Here is a 23,386-nt window from a genome sequence, read left to right as displayed (position 1 = left end):
ATCATTATGATAAGGTTTATACATGTAGGTAAAATTGATGTGACATATTAAAGTACAGTATTCTTATAGAAATTAAACTTTTTTGTAATTGTACATGTAGTCCAATTGGTTAAAATAATTGACATATAGGGACTACTTAAGGGTACAATTTTCACATTTTTTAAGGGGCATAACTCTAGAACTGTTACAAATGTATAGTCACGCAACTGAAATACAAACTTGATCTGTGTATTGTGGTAACTTAAGCATTTTGTATTAGTTTCATAAAATTTGGTTGAGGCAAACTTAAAGTAACTAACTTTGGGACATACGTACGGATGTCCGTACAGACTGACAAGGGTAAAATTTTAGTCCCTCTTCGCCATGGCAGGGGCACAAAAACATGAACACAAAGGCAAATACAAATTGATATTGTTATCTTTTCAAATAAAATGGTTTCTATTGTTTTTTTAAATCCCTTCCTTTAAGTTAATTAATCATTTAATCATCGAATTTCATTTTCATATACAAAGATATATATACAATCACTTCCCAATACATTTGTATAACACTTCACTTATTTGAAACAATATAAATCAATGAACAAATATACCTGCCATTATACAAAACATTGCTTAACAAAACATCAAAATCATTGAGATACATGCAGTTACAAATTAGAAAATCCATAGAAATATCAGGTAGACTAAGGCCGAAAAAAATTACGTCATGTGTAGTTCCAGTTACCCTAGTTACCCTACCTACCAGACCTACCTTACTTTTTAGTCTTAGTAATTATTATAGCCTGTCCTAAACATTTTGTCTTCATTTTGCATTAAGCACTGTTAAAGTCAGAATGTTGCTCCTATTATGCCCATAGACTCAATGTAAAAAAAAACATAAAATGAAAAAAAATCCCACCTACTTAAAAAAATACTTAGCCTTACTTTTTTTCAGATGTACATTTAACTGGAACCACACATACTATTTTATTTGGCATAACTACCTACACAAAGTGTCATCTCCAGTGTCTGACAGTTAATACATTTCTATTTTTGTTCCAATTAAACTGTTTTTCACAAAGACCTTTCATGAATTATTGAATTATTGATGAAATCATTTTGTTTGTGATATATTTGTTCTAATAAAAAAAAATTCACAAAAAAGTTTCATGAACTATTGAATTTTTGATGAAATGAAATCATTTTTTTTGTGATATATTTGTTCTGATTAAACTTTTTTCACAAAAACATTGAAAAAGGTTTCATCAATTATTGAATTTTTGAAGAAATCGTTTTATTTGAGATAACATAATACATGTAAATATCCTGATTAAGTGTCTGTATTGAGAGTATGAATAAGTCAAAGTCTTAAATAATAAATGAAATAGATTCTCTGGTGAAGATCGAGTCTTTCATCATGTTTATTGTCAATTATATATACCACATCTTCTTATTTATATATCTCTAGATCTGTTTAAAAATCTGCATTGTTTTTATTTCTATTTTCTCTAGTTCTCTGATTCTCTGGTGAAGGGTTGTCTCATTGGCAATTATCATGATACATCTTCTATATATCTCTAGATCTGTTTAAAAATCTGCATTGTTTTTGGTGTAATGGAATTGTATGTGATATTTGTCTACTCATAAAAATTGTCTTGTTTTTTTCTATGCATAGAAGGAATTCACTAACATCATGAACATGACTAACCAATTTAGTAATGTCAATTTATTTCTAGATCTCGTTTTAGTGATAACTATATATGCTGTGCCACTACATTGTATTTACAAATGCACATACATGTATAGATTGAGTCAACAATTGTCAACACTGCTAGAAGAGCAAACATTGTTTAAATAAATTGTTGACACAGAGAAATGTCTTGCCTGTCAGCAGAAATTTCAGAAAAGGACAATCTGATGGACAGCATCAAATCAAATACATGTAGTGTGAGGGTGTCAAAGTGATTGTCAAACTGACATGACTGAGAAGCACTTTTATAGAAGATATCATTGATCTATTCCATATAACATGAAGTTCCTATCAAACTAATTTAAGCAGAAAACATGGAAAACTTCACATTGAAAATTGCTAATTAATTCAAAGTCACAAGACCATGACCTAGGTATAGGCCTGCATGACCTGGAAATAGTTGTCACACAGATACATGTACATGTACTGATAGTAATGCATCTTTATAGAAAATATCATTTATCTGTAACCACAAGCAGTTCCTACATGTTTCAAGCTACCTTACTTAAGCAGAAAAACTTACAAATCTAGTAATCTAACAGAAAGTGTACATTTTTTAATGTTTTAATAAGCAACCTACATGTATCATACATGTCATATGCAATTTTAAAATCTGGTCGGTGTCTTGTTTCTTTTAATATATTAGTATTGTTATATATATATAAATACCAAGTATTGTTTTTGTACATTATCTACATGTATACATAGTGTCCAAAAATAATATCCACTTGAATATCATTAAATAATATTGATAAGGTACTTATTGATTTTAGGAAACAATTTAATAACGATTTACCGTATAAATTAATGGTAAAAACAATATTTAGTTTAATCATTATGTTTATTTAAATATTCATCAAGTCTTTTAAACTGAAATGAGAACTTTAAATTTTAACCAAATACCTTTCAGAGTCACATGAGTCAATACCACAAATTTTTCAAGAAAATGTTTATTTTTCATTTTACAAAAGTGTATTTAATAACTACCAATTATTGATTGAAAGTGTCTGCCCATTGATTTACTTCAGTGTTAACAATAAAATAGATAGCAGCAAATTAACAGGTTGAACTATGATAATGACACCCCTCCCCCTCCCAAGGGTTCTCATTAAGGCGAGTCTATCAGTCCAGGACTCTAGAAAATCTTTCTAGACTCTGAAGATGCATAAAAATTGTAAATATTATAACAACTAAATGCACAAATAGCATCTTTTTGTGACAAAAGTTTAAAATAATGAAACTTTATATTTTGTCTTGGGGACTGAAATGATATGTTTACATGTACAAAAATGTACACAACAGCCCAAGTGGATTTTTCTTTTCCAACTTGCCAATAGTGGGCAGCCAACCTGTGCCCACTCTAGCTACAATTGTACATATACATGTATAATCTCTTTTTTGTAAAAATATTATTACAAATGCTTATCTGCTTTTTTCAATTGATTGTACATTTGAATGGCACCCGCAAGTCTTTTGATTCAGCAAGAAATTGCATCACGCCATGTCCACTCTTATGGGTGGGCAGAGTTGACAAGCTAGGAATTTTGCCTACCGGCACTGGGTGACCACTGCAAAATCCACCTGAGCTGTACTGTAATGTACATGTAGCAATTAAATTTCATTTTCTGACTAGTACTGTTGACAGTCTCTGGTTTCACCTTTAAATATCCTTATTACATGAGCATGTATACCCTGTTATATAAATATTGTAAGTAAAAAATGTGGGTAGTATTGTTTAATGCATGATCCATGTGAAAACACATTGATCACACATCATGCACATATGAAACTTGAATTCAAATTACTAATAGCTTTAAAATTCATGAAAATTGTAGTTCCTGAGAAAATGTGACAAAATTTCACAACTTGGCCATTACAATGTACATTCCTTCGTCATCATCATCCACAAATATTCACTCTGTGATTAAAGTTTTTGAAATTTGAATACCTTTCTTAAACTATCCTTGATTTCTACCAAACTTGGAAATAATCTTGTTTATCATCATAAGATACATTGTAGTATTTAAAAGTAAATTTATTAAAAGAAAATCCTGTTTACATTTTATGTATCTGTATTTTACTTATAAATCTTTAATTGGCACCAGTTTTACATGGAAAAAAGTCGTTTTGGAAAAGTCTCAGTTTTCCTAGTCAGATAGTTTAAATTATTCCCCGTGTGACTTGTAAATTAGAACTTGACTCCTTTATCATGCTTAAACCAATTTGTTAAATAGCAATTTGAGTTTGCTATGAAGTCAGTTGGCCAGAGAGTTTAAACGATTTTCAAAATTCTTTGGCGACTTAAATTGTCTTTTCGCTGGCCAGAATATATATAATATTATGCTTGTTTTATGCATCCTGCAAGAAGAAGTATATAACTATTCTTTTACCATATAATAAAGAAGATGTGGTTTAATTGCCATTGAGATAATTCTGCACAAGAGAACAAAAGACAAAGAAATCAACAGTTATATAGGTCACTGTACCACCTTCATGATTTACTTCATATGCAAAAAATTTTCTTTTTAATAATATGACGAATGACACATACATGTACATGTACCTTGTGGAGTCTGCTGACAGGTGACTAAGATTTAAAGCAAGGTTGGTTTGAATAGAAATTACATTCTTGGATTTTTTAAACCTTCATTTCAAAGTTTTCTTTGTTTTCTTGGTCTTTTTCCATCACAATTAGACATATCATATGGCCCCACATGCCTTTAGATTTATTCTTTACAATTTAGTGTATCAAACGACAAAATTTGTTGCATAGCATAAACACTAGCATGACTAGTAAACTCATTTTTTTTTATAAATACAAATTTACTTTAATGACCCAGATAAGCACCAATAAATCACATGAATTGTTCATGGAAATAGTCAGTTACATTAGAGCAAGTTAGTTGCTGCAATATATCATTGTACATGTAGGTTTCTCTATATTTTTATAATTTTCTTCTACTATTCATCTATTCTTAAGACATAAGATATAAAGCTTTATTTAGAGTACATGTAGGTACATGTATATATGCAATGCAAGTACAAACATAAGCTCTTCAGTTTGTAAATATGGTAGACACTTAGTCCTGGGTCTCACTGGCCATGGGTCTGAGCGTGACACGACAAATTATTGTGCCGTGAATGCGGAAAATGAAGTCTAGTGGGACACAAGAAATTATGTTAAAATAAGAATTGCTTACATACATAGTGTAAGTGGGATACAGGAATCTGACAAAACAGTAAGACGAATCCGGGATCAGAACCCCCCAAATTAGACCCCTTTAGTCAGCCACAAGCAATGAGCTAATGAGGTACTTCTTTAGGCCAAAAAAAATATATGTCTGTTTCCTGTTCCTGACCGACCCTGACTCAAAACCCCTGACCCTAGCTCTTTTTATTCAATTTCAGAAAAAGTCGTTTCCAATCCGATCCAGATCCGTATCTTACTATGCCTAACACTCAAAATGGCTGCTCCCAGCACAAATGTGCTACAATTAAAGTCATAAGAAACCTCAAATCAAAAAAAATAATGCATGTGTTTTTTTATAACTCAATGGATAGTTTTCATTATAAAACTTATGTACATATACTTTTTTCTGAAGAAAATTCTTTAATTTATTCATATTTAGGAAGAAATTCCCCCGACATATTTTCCGTATGCAAAGTGACCTCAGTGTGACCCATCTCGTAAAAATCGGGTAACCACAATACGCATGGATGTCCTTAAAAATAAACTATTATCTGAATTTACATGTTAAACACGTGCTGAATTTCCATGCTTTTTTGTGGATTTTTTGTCGATTGATGACAAACAGGTGACAATCGTTAAACTTCAGCTTCAAAACATGAACTTTAATTACCTGCCATATCTTTATAACAACACTGACCGATTGAAAAAAAAATTGACGATTGTACGAAATTTACACGAAGTAGACTAAGTTTCAGATGTTTGTATGCATTGGTGTAAGAATTGAAAGAACATTATTTTTAACTAGTCACTGGTTTCTTATGACTTTAAGGTTTAAAAAAAGTCGGCACTATAAGGATAATTCAATTAAAGAGATTAAATCATTTTGGGGTACAGGACCCTTAATTAAGCATGACTGCAAATCTGACAGGGAGTGCAAAATTAATTAAAAAAAACAATTCTGACATACCATGCATATAGTCCAAATAATTATGGCGTCTGGCAAGGCTATTTTCTTGTCAAAATTAGGTGTTAAAGTCCCCCCCAAAATTTGCTCTTAAACTCCAGACGTAAAAAATGGCTTCAGTGTTATGACGTCGTAGGAAGGCGTCCCAGAAAAAATAAAATAGCCTTGCCAGACGTCATAATTATTTGGACTACCATGCATACCGACCCAGATTTATTTGCCTTGGCAGCAGGAACAGACATATATTTTTTATTTGGCCTTAGCTCAGTCAGTACACATGCTGCCTGTTAACACAGGTCACGGTGGAGACAAAGATGAATCATGCTCTCTGGTGGCCCTCTGCCCTAGTTACAAATCTAAATTAAAATCAAACAGAGTACTTACTGAAGTTACTCTCTCCTCTCCAATAAATTAGTGAATATCAACTTCTTGGTACACATAATTAGGTCTTGGAGTGCTATTTTTATTCTTGGATGACGCCTTTTTCTGTAAACGTTTTTATTTTTACGTTTTACAAACTCAAAAGGGAAAAAAATGAAAAATAAATAACCCTTCATCAGACGTCATGACGAAGTTTTTGATGTGGTTTCCTACATATAAGCGTTTGCTGATCAATAAGGAAGTTTATACGTACGAATGATTCAAATATTGAGATCTTTAAACCTGTTACTGCAATCATTATATGGAGAAATTATACCTACCACAAGCTTCTGTATGTCAACATTGCCATTTGCTGTTGTCAAAATTTTCAGCATGAATAATTTTACTTCCGGTTAAAATTATTTCATTTCCGACAATCCTTTTTTTTTTTTTTTTTTGTAGATATTTTTTAATTAATAATATGCATACAATTTCCTAGTAAATACACAAATGTTTTTAATAAATATGGGATCAAAGATACCATTTTTAGAGTAAAAATGTACATTTGAATTAACTAATCGGAATCGATAATATTTTATCCCATTCGGATTAAATTTTCTGCTAAAGCACAAAAAAGCAATGCCCATAGCTTTCGTTTCGTTTCTTCAAAGAACTTGTAATTATATGTCTCTTGTTTCTTTACCAAAACCTCTTCAAACGAAGATTTTATACTCAGTTGCCCAGGTGTTTTTATATACCTTTAATTCTAAATTTGATTAAAAAAGGGGGATCTACGAATAGATTTAAACGGGACTGTAAACATGGTAAAATGGGTCTCATCTTAATAGAATTTAATCCATGTGATAAACAGTCATGGCATAGTCACTGAGTTCTTTCTATTTGTTTTTTACTATATCTATCTTTTATGATCAATTTTAAGATCACGAAAACTTATCAAAAAGTCTCATTTTGCTATAGCTTTCTTATAATATATTAAAATCTTTAAAAAAATCTTTAATTGAAAAATACGCCTACTTTACAGACCTTTACAATATGAACAATATGCTGAAATTAAATGAAGTTGTGGTATAAATGTCCACGATACCATAAGTTAACAGATCATTTGCCACTTCTGACAGTTGTGTAAAATCGTGATTTCACGATTTGCCCGCTATGTCTGTAGTTACTTCCACGGGGGGTCAACTTCCTATTATTGGGTATACGGGGATGTGCCAAAAATATGGGTCATAATTTTGCGAGATTTTATATAAAAATGACCCTCCTTTTTAATGACATCCTATATTAAAATGCATTTACATTTGATAACTATATATTGATTCGGGGTATGATCTACATATCATATATAAATATGCTATTGAGAATCATACATTATTAATGGTCAATTATAATATATTAAATTAAATCAATTCATTTGAAAGTTCACCTTTCAAACAAAGTGCTTTCAAATAAGTTCCCAAATGAACCCCGGTGAGTTAGTGCTTATATAAGCATGGGTCATATTTTAACTTGATATTGTATATAAATATAGGTCATTCTTTCTTAAATATTTATATAACTATAGGTACTGAATTTCCGTGAATGTTATATTAAAATGGGTACGTTTTTTGAGGCAAAAATGGCACAACCCTACCAAGAAAATATCGAGGTTACCCCCCCGTGGTTACTTCTTACCATTAGTTTAATCATATTAATTGAAACCTTTACCATTTTCTTTTATATACAGTATGATAAATGATTTGGTCCGAAATAATGCTCCGGCATCTGTAGAATTCTTATCACAAACGAGATATCCCATCATAATTTTATGGTTTGTGTTATGTTGTTTAGAAAGCCCGTAAATTTAGACCGTGCCATTCCATGTATACTAATTGATCCTTTGAATAAACTTATTCTATAAGTCAGGTTATCAATTTAACCTGAGACTACTATAAATGTGTCACAGGTTATAGTAGTCTCAGATTTAACACGGTAGTTCAATCTTTTTAAAATGGTTTTATAGGACTTTGTTTTGAAAAATAAGAACATTAATGACTTTGATGTTTCCATGTCATCAAATTGTATCATATAGTAATGATACATGTGACTTATGATTCTATATTGCAACTGAATTATACAGGTGCTGTAACACAGATAGCAGATCCACGGGTTGGATTCTGGGAGTTGGACCACCACCCCATCCCTACTCAACGATCACTGCATTTAAATGGGGACATATGGTTATAATCCCCTTTTATTCAGGGTTGGGAACCCCCTGCTTTTGGAAATGGCTATCAAGATTCGCCAAATTACACTGCTGACCCAGATTTAAGGGAGGATTGAACACTTTCAAACATGTTTAACCCTGGTACATTATTTGATGATGGTGCATGAACAAGTACCGCAGGAAGTATATCCATTGTAGTATTGTGTATGGAAAATATGAGTGTCTATTGAAAAATGAGTGTGTATGGAAAAATATAGTGGGTATGAGTCCTTAGATGTATTTATATATACATATATATCCTATATGTGAGTATAAGTTTTTTTCCTGTTCTATTTCCTGGTTCTTGAATATGCTTGTAAACATATTAAGTTTGTGAGATGGAATTTAAACAAGATGGTATGATATCTTTTACAATATTACCTATCTTGTAAGTAGCCAACATTCTGATAAAGTAATGTGGTAAGCATATTTGTAAAACTTCTTGTTTTCGTATATCTGTCGTAGATAAACCGAGCAGATCCTCGTTAGCCCATCTTAATTACGGATACCGATTAGATTGTGTGAGGGTCTCACACAGAACAAGGATATTCAAGTTTAGGTCAGTCGAGTGCTTTCTATAAAGGCAACAGTAGTATACCGCTGTTCAAAACTCATAAATCCATGGACAAAAAACAAAATCGGGGTAACAAACTAAAACCGAGGGAAACGCATTAAATATAAGAGGAGAACAACGACATAACACCGAAACGTAACACACACAGAAACGGACCAAGCATCAGACAAAACACCACGAGAATAACAAATATAACATGAAAACCAAATACATGAATTTGGGATAGACAAGTACCGTGCCACGTCTTATCTCAATTTCTCAAAATAAGAGAAAACACAAACGACTCAACGTTAAAATGCAACACACACAGAAACGAACAATAATATAACAATGGTCATCTTCCTGACTTGGTACAGGACACTTTTAAAGGGGAATAAAAGTGGTGGGTTTAACCTGGTTTTGTGGCATGCCAAACCTCGCACTTTAATGGCAAAGTTAAATATAACATTGAAATGACAACATAATATTACAGGACTACAATACAAATTAATAGAACATATTAGACAAAGAAAAACATGATTAATAGATAACAAAAAGCATCAGGTTTAAAATTCAATACGCCAAAAACGCGCCTTGTCCACACAAGACTTACAAGTGACGCCCAGATATAAAAGATCGAAAGTGAAAAAAAGTACAAAGTTGTACAACACTGAAGATCAAAAGTTGAAAAGGTTTCGCCAAATACGGCATTGTTTTTATGCCCGGGATAAGAACATTCTTATTATATAGAACAATTCATGCTATTGCAAACAGTAAATTTTAACAAATGAATATGAAAGAGATATACATAATGAAACTGAAGTATTAACTAATTACAGAAAACTAAACCCGAATACATAATGCTATTAAAGTTTAACACATAATAGACACACCCGAATCAGTCCAGGCGTCAACGTAATTAAAAAAAATGTGACGTCACATACGATGGCGAAAAGGCACAAACGTTATGCCACATTTGAATTTATGAAATTTAGAAACAGCATGACGTCACATATGAAAAACTATCAAAGTGAGATAGAATTAGGATTGATTTAAGATTATATTAGAACTAAATACTGATAATTCATTTAAACAAAATGCATATTGCAATACTTATTAATAACAATTAACTGTAATATATATATATGTCCAGTTTGTTATGAATCCAACTTCAAACGTAAATAATCGTACAAAATTTAATATAATTAATAAAGGCGGTGATTAATTTTTCTATCCGTAACACCTAAATATAATAAAAAGACGTCAACACATTTGACAAAATCCGATGAGAATTACAAATATAACATTGAACATGTAAACTAAATACATGAATTTGGGATCAACAAGTACAGAAACACGTCTTATAGTAATGCGAATTCACATTCAGCAAAACAGTCACAATCGGGAATAAGTCACGTTTGGTAATTAAAAGATTAGACGAAATAATGACAAACCACAATCTACCATGTGATAAAAATGTCCTTAGCTAGTTTGGTTAAAGAGACATCATATGGATCCACCAATTCGTGATGGTGTCCATAAAATTTACGGAGTGTCAATTTTAATCTGTCCTCCTCATAACTTTGTTGGAGCAGTTTCTGCGTAAGGAGCACACTCCTGTATATAAAGTTTGTATAGTGTGAACAAGCACGTGAATAACGTATCAATTGTGATATGTAAACACCATACGAAGGGGCAGAGGGTATGTTACTGCTGAGAAATGGGAAATTGATAATTGGGAAGTTGAAATCGTCCCGTTTATCATAGATTTTCGTGTGAAGTCGTCCATCTACGTCAATATTGAGGAAAAGATCAAGGTTAGAAGCAGTCCTTCTAGTATCAGTAGTATCCTTAATTTCAAGTTCACTGGGATATATGAGATGTAAGTATTGGCTGAAGTATGGGTTGTTCAATGATAAAACATCATCAATATATCGGAAAGTAAAATTAAAGAATTTCACAAGGTGCTTTTTCTTTTTGTCTTTTAGAAGGTTCTGAATAAATTCTGCTTCATACGAATACGAATACAAAAACAAATCAGCCAGCAGGGGTGCACAATTAGTACCCATTGGAATACCGACTGTCTGTTGAAATATAAATCCTCCAAACTCAACAAATATATTGTCGATCAAAAAGTCCAGCATTTTAATAATATCATCTTCAGTATATTTTCTGGAAGATTCAGTGTGATTCTTTACAAAATATGGATTATTGTATCCCAAAACAAGAAATTTGTATCTACGATTCCCATTTTTATAGAAAAAGCTCTGTTTTATGAGATGGTGAAGTCGATCTTTCAACTGAGCATGGGGAATAGTAGTATATAGCGTAGAAAAATCAAAAGTTTTTATGTTGCTGCAAAATTGCAAAGATTGTGATCGAAGATTAAGCAGTAGATCTTTCGAATTTTTGAGAATCCACATCTGGTTAACACCACTGGTAGAATATATCTCCTCACAATATTTTTGAAGCCCATCTTTAACTGTAGAAAGAATAGTAGTCAATACTTTAGAAAGATGTTTAGTCAAACATTTTGAAGACCCAGCTATGTATCGTTCTTTATATGGAGTATTGTGTAATTTAGGTATCCAGTATAATGAGGGCAAGTTTTCTTCGTTTTCTTTGATGTTGATACCAAAAGAAAGAAGGACAGATTTATGATTTTGTAAAATTTCATCCTTGGTAAATGATGTTAAAGAATATGTAGGATTACCAGTAGTTTTATCAATTCCAAGCTCTGTAGTGAGACATTGCAAATAATGTTTTTTACATCTGAAGACAATATTATTGGAGGATTTATCTGCCGGAACAACGACATATTTGTCATGCAAAGAGGATAAAGCATCCACAACCTCCGGACTCTTGAAAGGGTTAGAAACTCTAGTACTCATATTACATCTTAGTTTTTGTATGCGCCTCTGAATGCATGATCGAATAGCTTTGATCCATTCAGACAGAGTGTCCAGGTCGGGTTCGTCTGGTTCGCGCTTTATCCATTTTCTTGCATAGTCCTCAACTGCATCCATCAGTAACTTGAAATTCTTTTTCCAGTTGATGGGCTGGGGGATTCTATACTTTGGTCCCTTGGCTAGCAACTCTCTTAGTTGTTCATTGGTAACAATACCAAGGTCACCAGTAATAATATGACCAGCTGGACTATAATTGTATTGAGAAGATGTACATGAGCAATCCGGAGGCTTGGATTTTGTATCTTTGAGGTTAAAAGCCTCTAAAACTCTCTTGTGGTTGAAAATCTTTGATGCAATAGACTTGGTGTAAGTATAAGAAATAATAGGTGTAGCTTTATTTTTGAAGTAATCAGGTATAGTTTTTTGTACAGATTTTTGATGGAAAATATTGCCAATATTTACAGCATCTAAACCTTTATTGGCGAATTCTACCTTAAAAAAGTAACGTTTTTCCTCACTATTGGATGTAGTCAATACGGGTTTGAATAGTCTATGGTTAGCAATGTCCATGATAATTGCAACTAATCTATACAAAACAGAACGAGAATCAGTAACGTCCTATGCCTGGGTTTTTGTATGTAAGTGTGTTGTAAGATTTCGATTTAGGAAACCGATTGACTTGTCACTTTTGGATGTTATGTCATTTATATGTTTGCCCAATTTGAGGTTTAACTGTATTGTAATACCAATGTACTTATTTGATGTTACTGATGTACGTGTATGACCATTTCAAATGTACCGGCGTATCTGTCCTGAATATGTTGCTTCAGATAGCACAGTACATTTATCTCCGTGGAAAGCCTTCAGGCTATACATCTTTGAACTAAGTGCTGTGTCTAGATCTATGTATACTTGGAGTTTAACATAACCACTCTAGGATCTGATCGATTTGTATATTATGCTATTACCTGCTATTAGCCTGAACTTACTATGGGTCGTTTAGTCTGGCAGGTCATTTATAAATACCAAAATCAAGACATGGCCTAATACAGTTCCGTGTATAAAACCAGATGTGACGGACGGTGGATTATGATAAGATCTACGGTTTGAAAGAAAATGCTTGTATTCAGACAAGTGTTTGCCAAGATTTCTAATAACATTTATATAGAAGTCATTGTTTGGCCTTAGCATAATCCATATTAATCAAATCAGTTTAAATGTTATTATTGTCGGTTTCCGATAATATTTGTATAAAGATAAGATAAGATAACTTTATTAGCACTAACACATTGACAATAAATGGTTATGGCAACAAATTAAAGACTAACTACAATAACATATATACAATGAAGGAGTGACAGTGGATAATTATGAGAGAAATATATAAAAAATAAATGAGAAGCATATACATTATTACAAAAATCAAGTACCTTTTAATAATGAGTTTCTCACCAACAAGCATTCATTCAAATAGTTGACAAGAATTTTTAATATTGTTTGGGAATTACTATTAAGAATTGATATAAGCAAGTTATATGATAAGGAAGAAAATTTGTTGTTCAATAGAACATTATTTAATTTTTTAATAAGGTTATCTCTCACATATTTATAGGAGGAACATTTTAAAAGAAAGTGAAGTTCATCTTCAATGTCTCCATTGTTACAGCAAAGACATACGAGTACCCTATTCTGCTTTGGTATTTTTAGATATCGCCCTCTTTCAATAGATAAAGTATGAGCACTTAACCTCAATTTACATAAAGTTGATCTATCACTTTTGGATTTGCATTGATCAACATACGAGGGTCTTTTATTCTTTTATTTATCTTTTATAAATGAAAGTAGCTGAGTTTCACATGTATGCTATTTTTCGTGTATTTCTTCTAAAAATTCCGATGGCTTTGTGAATGTTTTATTTTTTAACTTTCGTATTACCAAATATAAATATGGCTAGGTGTGAAATATATGGATTTTCGCTGGGCCCTTTATCTTGTATGGTTTATACAATGCATATATTTTCATTTTTTAGGTTCTATTTAAAAACTGATAGATATTGATCGTTCAAGATTTTGATTTTTTTTCAGTGGTATCAGTTATGAGGATTCCAGTTTTTAAGAGCTGAGATACATGATTTTTAATGTACTTATGTGTGTTTATATATCTCTCAACTTGTACGATTCATTCGTGTATGTAGCAATGTTTTAGATTTTAACGAGAGAAATTTATGTATTACTGAAAAATTATTACATCAGGGTTTTCGATATCACAAACTAGTCAAAATATTTACTAAATTTTATCATCTGTATAAGGATATCATTCGTAAATATAGCTCAACATGCAGACTTCTTATACGTTCAGGTATTTCACATCCAATTTTTTATGGACATAGTCTTTATAAAGCACAACATGTCAGTATTCACCTCAGAAGCTAACGAAACCTTTAAATAGACTTATTAAGAAGGGATATAGTTACGATATTGTTGTCAGGTCATTAAAGATTGCATATTTTGGCGTTAATATTGATTTAAATATATGGTCTTTACATCGGAACTAAACACATTTATTTAAAAAACCTTTTGTTGGCATGACACGGCTTATGTTCTTCTCATATATGTTATGATGCCCTAACGGGAAGGATTATGCCTGATATTCATATGATGAAGACATTATCTTTCAATCAGTTTAATTGAAGTCTGGAGCTGGCATGTCAGTTAAGTCTGTTGTTATTTATGTATTATTGTCATCTTTTTATTATTTTTTTTTGTTACATCTTCTGACATCAGACTCGGACTTCTCGTGAACTGAATTTTAATGTGCGTATTGTTATGTGTTTACTTTTTTTACATTGGCTAGAGGTATAGGGGGAGGGTTGAGATCTCACAAACATGTTTAACCCCACCGCATCTTTTAGCGTTACCCAAGTCAGGAGCCTCCGGTCTTTGTTAGTCTTGTATTATTTTTAATTTTAGTTTCTTGTGTACAATTTGGAGTTTAGTATGGCGTTCATTATCACTGAACAAGTATATATATTTGTTTAGGGGCCAGATGAAGGACGCCTCTGGATGCGGGAGTTTCTCGATGCATTGAAGACCTGTTGGTGACCTTCTGCTGTTTTCTGTTCTAAGCATGGTTGGGTTGTTGTCTCTTTGACACATTCCCCATTTCCATTCTAAATCTTACTTATGCATATCATATACTGGAAAAGTTTGTTTGGCCCTATCATATATTGTTTGGAGGTTCATCATTGGTCTAGTTCATTAATAGGTAGCTCACAAATTAGTGTTTCAATGTATTTCTAGTATGCTTCTCTTTTTAGTTTCCTTTTAAGTTTGATGTATTTGCCAGAGAAGTTGCATTCTTTGCGTTTCTATTCAGTCTATTTATATGTTTATAATTTTCTTAGTGTATAATTGTGAATTATAGTCATTTCGTACCCTAACCATTTCGTACCCCCCATTTCGTACCCTAGAAAAAACCATTTGGTACCCTGACCATTTCGTACCTTGACTATATTTCGTACCTCATGGAATATTAACATGTAGAACCATTTTATATTTCGTACTATAAAAATACAGCAGCAGATGATTATTTCTTTGTTTGTTGATTAACCCCATACTTTTAGAGTTTAACAATTAATTAAGATCAAATCCTGCAAACAAACAAAGTGCTATTATAACTATTGAAGTTTCCAAGTGCCGCTTAATTAAACCAATCATCGGTCTTTAAAACATTGTTACGTCTAGATGCATTATCTTTTTTAATATGTTATATTTAAAAAAAAAACCATGAAAATCATAAAAAAAAAGTGTACAAAAATATGATACGAAATAGCTTACATGCATTAAGTCCATGAGGTACGAAATGGTAGATGCATTCGGCCAATGGTGTACGAAATGGATATTATCGTGGGTACGAACTGTCAAATGTATGAAATGGCAGATTTGGGTACGGAATGGCAGAGGTACGAAATGGTCAGGGTACGGAATGACTTGCTTCCATATTAGTTATCGCCCAACCCTCCCTTAACCTGGATCAATTATGTAACAGCAACGTAAGAACACGTAAAAATAAGTTCAGCCCAAACTGGTACAATAACTAAGTGTTTCTTCTTCTAAAGCTAACATGGAATGGTAGGTTTTTTTTTAATATTTCGAAAAAAACTCATCTACATGTGCTTTTTTTTTCTCATATTTATCGCTTTCTTTTTGAACTACTAGTAAATTAAATATGTGCCTGTGTCAGATTGGGAGCCCGTAATTAAATGGTTGGTACAGGATTTTTTTTATGTGAAAAACATGCGGATCAATCCTGGTTTTATACCTAGCTACACCTCTCGTTTGTATGATAATAGCATATATTTCCAATTTATTGACACTAATTTGCTAGCAACACAGACATAATAGGAAAGATATCACGAATAGGGGTACAGATGTGAACATTATGTCATGCTCTTAATCTCTATAAAACAGACATTTAATATCAACAAAGAATAACTAAACTTTCAATTAATATAACAATATGTACATGTTCTCATACCGCCATTAACAGAAGTAAATACACTGGTTTCTGTATCTTATAACTACACTCTAAACATAGTCTACCACACTCTCCTATACCTGTGTTATTTCCGCCTGGCGGTGCTGCGACCGTTCCCGATATCAACAGGTGTCTCTGAAGTCAAATAGCGGTATTTACCGGTATGCAACACTCAAACGCGTATATATTTTAAAAAAAAACACATCACGAAATGCAATTATGCTAAAACTTAACCATATTATAATTACAACAATCTGTCGCACATACACTTCAAATTCCTAAATGTTACAAATATTATAATGAACATCATTGTACAGTATTATTTTTTTCTTAAATTTCAAATTTGTTACTACATTCTTCTGTCCAATTCCATTTAACTCAGTCTTGTTTTGTAAATTTACATATATATATTATACTATTGACAAACATTATAATGAATTTCCTGTAAAAAAAAAAACCTGTACCTTAGTCTAATAGATCTAAGTTTTTCATGTTTTGATTTTTCATAAAAAAAAAAAAACATCACAAAGATTTTAACAATGCAATATACTTTTGAAGTCCAGTAGCTTATTAATGCTTCAAGAATACTCTGGAACGTTGACGCAACATTATACAGTTAAAATTAATTTGATTAATACTAATAAAGTCCTCCGTTTTGATATCCAAGTTATCTTCCATCCTTGGTATTGGAAACGCATCTTTTATGGTGTTCTCATTATTTTCCGATAATCCACACATAACCCTCATTGTGAGTTCATTTTTCGTACTGATACAATGGGAGCAAATCATCGACTACATGAATTTTGTCAAAATAACGCTAAGAATCTGCTCAAATGTCTTTCTATGAGGTAATTTAAGTTCGCTTTTCTAAGGTTTCAGAACTTTTAAGAAGTGCAAATGCTGTTAAAATGACTGTTCCGGATCGAAACTGGTCTATCGCTCATTAACGAATCAACAGGATAAAACTTCAATTTTTGACGTACCAAAATGGATTTTGAAATTCGTTCACATATTTATCAGTATTAAAACATTTTTACGTCTCGTTCATATATTTTAGCATTCAGATAATCAGTGAACACTGGTGAAGCTTGAAAATGAAATGTCAGAACCGCATTCTACTACAATCATCCACCAAAAATAATCTCTATGGATATATATAAGACAGTCTACAGATGGTGTCTGAATCCTCTTCTGAATGACTTTGTCGGAGAGGACGTTCAAGTCCGTAATAACTATATTGACTTGTTTAAATTATATAAATGTTTTTTTTTTCTTTCTACAATGAGTACCTAACTATTTGAATACATACCCCATTGTTTATCGTTTAACTATTCATCTTTATTCAACATTTCATTTATCAAGTTTCCTTTCACGTGTGAGAGTTTGACATGTCAACGCTTAATTGCTCCTCCCTGAGGTTCCTCCTAACAGAGCCTCATGAGAAAACTTAGTTTTAACCAATATTGCTATGTAATATTTGCTGCTTTTCGAGCTTATATTTATTTCTTTTTATTACGTAGTATTTGATTTTCTCCCATGCATTGGACATAATATTCCATGATATGTTAGCATTATCGAAAGTATTATAAAGGAAATTCTATTCCATTGTTGACTAATATAAATTTTCATAATAAGATAATAACTATTTCATTACCTCCCTTATTTTGTACCTTTCGACAAATGTTGTCTATTTACAACTTTATTTCTTTCAAAAATAAAATATTTTCATTATTGCTATATGTATTGTTTTGTTATCAATAATTTCTACTAAATTGTTTGATCAGATTAATATTTTTGAATCAGTACCGATTATATTTGAAGCATGAAATTCTACAAAATTTTACAGCAATACCATCAACTTAGAATAAGTTTTATTTATATATTAACCTTTAAATTGCGATTTACAATTACTCTGGTTTCTCTTCAATCCACGAATAAATCTTTCGCCTTTTACTAAAGATTTCCGTGGAGAGGAACAAATTAATGAGTCTATAGACTATTTTTGCCGCCCTGTATCGGTCAGGGTAATATATTAATACAAAAATACAACATATGGAACAAAACACCCTTACTATTAGAAATAAACCTTTCAGTTACCATGGTTACGTCAAGGAAGGACAAAATAGTTGATTTATACACACTACACTTGGCATGCTGTTCTGTTAATAGCATACTAATAGTTTCCCAGTATTTATCTCGTTACATATCAAAATGGTTAGAAAAGCCAAACAAGTATAAAGTTGAAAAGCATTGAGGACCGAAAATTCCCAAAAGTTGTGCCAAATACGGCTATGGTAATTTATGCCTGGGATAAGAAGATCCATAGAATTAAAACATATTCATATAACGATTGTGATATCAAATATTTCGTTTGATTTAAAGTATTTAAGAAAAGTATATAAAATAATCAAATCAAGGATATTTCATGTAAGCACAATTAGCTGAATACTGTGCTGACTTTACGCCTGCTATCGATGATGTATCGAATGGTTGTAAAATCGTATAAAAGATATCATGCCTATTTGATGGTTATTAATTAGTCAAATGAAAAAATTGAATACAAAGTTGTTTCTTTTTTTGTCTATCTGTTCAAGTTTGTGATTAAAAAGCTAAAGCGTTCATTACACTAGTAGTCCAATTATTTATTTAAAATCATCATTTTCTATTGATACATTTTCTTAATACACTAGCCATTAGTTAAAATGATGATTTATTTATTAGATTTAGTATGTGGATATAGATGTGGAAATCACTTATATATAGGTCCTTTTCAAAACTAATATTCTCAGTTTTCTATTTTATAGTTCCTTTTTACAGATTCATAGATTTGTGAATCAAGGCAACAGTTGTATTTAAGCAGTACTGATCTACATATTCTCTGTATCATAACTGGGGCCAATATATATATATATATTTAGTTGGTCAATATACCGAATCAGTGACGCAAATACGATACGGAGTTGAAGATTAATGAGGACTGAAAATTCCAATAGATTTGACCAAATACAACTAAGGTAATGTTTACCTGGTGTTGAAAATCCTGAATATCTCGAACAATTCAAGTATTTGTTAGTTAATGCATCATAAGTCCCAGTTAATAGTGTCATGATATGATCACAAAAGAATTCTTTTTAATATTATGATGTGGTATACTAAGATATATTGATATATGTTATATATGTAATATAAATGTATTCTTAATGTGTGTTTTACAGTCTCTCATAACTGTTTTTAGAGTGGTTCTTTTATAAATTAATCTGTTTAAATTATATTGTATTTTATAACTAATGTTTTAAAGAGGTGATACTCTAATATATTATTTGTTGTTCTTTGTTATTTTGTTAATTATACAAATTAAATTTAACATGAATAATAGTCTTTTTTGAGTACAACATGGAGACACTTCCACATTTAAAACTAAACTAACCGACAAAGATAAAAAAAAAAAAGAAAAAAAAAGAAATAAAAAAGAAAAAGTAAAGTATGTGAAATGGCTTACACACCATGCACACGTCAAATGATTTAAATCCTATACGCGCCTTCACACGTCAAATGATTTAAATCCTATACGCGCCTTCACACGTCAAATGATTTAAATCCAATAAGCGCCTTCACACGTCAAATGATTTAAATCCAATACGCGCCTTCACACGTCAAATGATTTAAATCCAATACGCGCCTTCACACGTCAAATGATATAAATCCAATACGCACCTTCACACGTCAAATGATTTAAATCCAATAAGCGCCTTCAAACGTCAAATGATTTAAATCCAATAAGCGCCTTCACACGTCAAATGATTTAAATCCAATACGCGCCTTCACACGTCAAATGATATAAATCCAATACGCACCTTCGCACGTCAAATGTGTGTTTTCTTAAAATACTTCAGAGTTGTTTCGCTTTGAATATACCATGTATACAGCATGTGCATTTTCTTCCAGCTCATTTAGAAAATTTCAGAGTAGGTAAATTTAATGGATTTGAGTTATTTTTTTTTCGAATTGTTTGTTTGATAATGAATTACAATTATTTTACAGTTTGTTTTACATATTTGCCCGATTATACAAACTGCAGATTATATAGAATGGTTTATGAAAATTCGTTTTAATTTTATAATGTAGTATTATATCGAAAACTTTATTAAAAAATCCGCAAAGATTTCAGTTTAATTTATGTCTTTACATTAGAAGCGATGCTTAGTCTTCTGTAGGGTTGATGAAAAATCTTTGTAGGCGTTAATCCAGTATTCAAGACTAGGGTGCGATCAAATAAAAAAAATTGTACAAAGAAGATTCAATGTTCCCTCCGATGTCCGTTTGAACTCGCCTCTTCTTCTGCTTCTGTATCTATATCATTTATCAACCACTTGCTAGAAAACTTGTATATACTTAGATTGCCTTTGTGATGTATATGTCGTGTACAAGTTGCAATTTTGTACAGGTTATAAAATATTGTACATGTTATAACCTGTACAATGCTAAAATACAAGTTATAACATGTACAAAAGTACCTCATACATGTTATAACATTGTACAAAATATTGCTTAAAAATGGGTTTAACTTGTACAAAATTTGAAAATAAAAAATATATTTCTATTATTACAATACATGCCATTAAGCTCACTACTATTTTCATCCTATATTTTATTGTCCATTCATGTTAATGTGTTTTTTATACAGTTAATAACCAGATTAATAGTTTTTCTGGTGGTGATATTCCTCATGTCAATACTAGTGAGGATTTATTTGACATTTCAAATATTGACATCAAGCGTTCACGAAAGAGGGCACTTTCTGGCCAACAGGTACAAGCTGATGCACTGACAAAAAACACAAAGCTAGACTAACTGTTCTCTCCCAGGCGGACAACGCTATCATTCCAATTCCGTCAATTGATAGGGGCCCTGCCGACGAGAGAAACATAAAAGGTGTGGTGATGAATGTAAATGAACATGGCGGCTATAAAATTGGAACTAAAGTTGGACTAATTAAGGGATACTTAAGTAGAAACCAGGTTCAATTCTTTGCAAATGCCACTTGAAATGTGTGTGAAGTCCCGATGAGTGATACGAGTGTGAGAGAGATAATGCGTAAGATATCGTTGAGTGGAGGGCAAGGCTTTGTGCATTGTCAGTGTAAGAAAGGCAGTTGTAAGTCTTGTAGGTGTAAATGTAGAAGAATGAAAGGTTTGTGCAACTCAAGGTGTCACATGTCTCTGTCTTGTAGCAACAAGTAAGAAATATATATGAAATGAAGTATTTTATGCATGCTGTAAATAATGCACCTTCTTTAGCATTTGATTATTGTTCTTAATTATGTAATAAATTTCAAATGTGTATTCAGCTTTATTTGAATTTATTCTAAAAATTTTGTACAGGTTAGAACCATTTTTTAGCAATATTTTGTACATGTTATAACATGTATGAGGTACTTTTGTACATGTTATAACTTGTATTTTAGCATTGTAAATGTTATAGCATGTACAATATTTTTGTACATGTTATAACCTGTACAAAATTACAACTTGTACACGACATATATAATGGTTTGCTTATGAACTTTTACCAGAAAATATAAATAGTTTAAAATTTAACCTTATATTAAACATTGACTTTCCTGTTATACAAAACGTGTATTACACTCACCGAGCATGAATAATTTCAACCATGTCAATTCAACGTAGAAACGAAGGAATACAACCTGTAACCATCGTAACTTTATAATTATTAGTATAATTTTGTCATGTATCAATCTCAGTCACCCATGTAACTTTACCCACAAATGAATTGAACAACGAATGTGACCTACCGAATTAAACTATATACCGGGTTTGAATAACATGAGCAACACAATGTGAGCCACATGTGTAGCAGGATCAGCCTACCTTCCGGAGCACCTGAGATCACCCCAGTTTTTTTGGGGGCTAAGTCTTTAGGTGTTCTGTGTTGTGTATTGTGTACTATTAATTGCCTGTTTGTATTTTTATTTTTTAGCCATTGCGTTGTCAGTTTATTTTCGATCTATGAGGTTGACTTTCCCTCTGGCATCTTTCTCCCCCTTTCTTTAAACTGAATCATTAACATCTCTTTGACATTTGACAATATCTTGGATACATTTGAGTTAATAGACACTGATCAATGATATCATTATTAAAACGAGAAAGACAACTCCATGTGTCAGATAATCCCACGTTTTAACCAAAAAACCAGACATATCAATAAATAGAAAACTGTACTGTCTATTAAACCGCTATCTATATTCGGCTTTGAGCGTTCCTGGAAAAGGTTAAACAAGAAAAGCGCATCGGACACATGATATTTTTAACGTTTTCTTTTCATTTTTTTACATAGAAAACATGACCAAAAAAATAGTTTCAGAATGTTGAGATCTACATTTTCTTCATTTACATCTGCACTTTTATACAACTTGAATTATACTTTATAATTTTATGTTAAAGATTGTTCATCGTTAGGAATGCCAACATATTAAGCTGATGGACATGAAAATAGTTATCAAAGGTACCAGGATTATAATTTAATACTCGCGTTTCGTCTACATAAGACTCATCTGTGACGCTCAGATCAAAATAGTTATAAAGCCAAACAAATGCAAAGTTGAAAAGCATTGAGGACCCAAAATTCCCAAAAGTTGTGCCAAATACGGCTAATGTAATCCATTCCTAGGATAAGAAAATCCTTAGTTTTTCGAAAAAAAAATAGTTTTGTTACAGGAAATTAAAAAAAAAATGACCATATAATTGATATTCATGTCAACACCGAGGTACTGACTACTGGGGTGGTGATACCCTCGGGTACGAAACGTCCACCAGCAGTGGCATCGACCCAGTGGTGTAAATTGTTATCAAATGTACCAGGA

At 31.8% G+C, this 23,386-nt stretch overlaps 1 protein-coding gene and 1 non-coding gene across 5 annotated transcripts in view; one reads left to right on the top strand and one right to left on the bottom strand.

Moving 5' to 3' along the window:
* Positions 1 to 6,652, bottom strand: part of LOC143058850 (alpha-1,6-mannosylglycoprotein 6-beta-N-acetylglucosaminyltransferase A-like) — a 66,009-nt gene extending 59,357 nt beyond the window's left edge. For all 4 annotated transcript variants that reach the window (XM_076232323.1, XM_076232325.1, XM_076232324.1 and 1 more), the window contains exon 1: positions 6,587 to 6,652. The gene's annotated coding sequence lies outside the window, so the exon portion shown is untranslated. The remainder of the gene's footprint in view (positions 1 to 6,586) is intronic.
* Positions 6,653 to 18,413: 11,761 nt separating this feature from the next.
* Positions 18,414 to 18,533, top strand: LOC143059869 (U5 spliceosomal RNA). Its single transcript, XR_012973647.1, has one exon. It is a non-coding gene; the product is annotated as a U5 spliceosomal RNA (small nuclear RNA).
* The last annotated feature ends 4,853 nt before the right edge of the window (positions 18,534 to 23,386 follow it).

Source organism: Mytilus galloprovincialis, chromosome 14, assembly GCF_965363235.1.
Source record: "Mytilus galloprovincialis chromosome 14, xbMytGall1.hap1.1, whole genome shotgun sequence".
NCBI lineage: Eukaryota > Metazoa > Mollusca > Bivalvia > Mytilida > Mytilidae > Mytilus > Mytilus galloprovincialis.
Note: the sequence above shows the minus strand (reverse complement) of the source record. Positions and strands in the feature narration are given on the sequence as shown.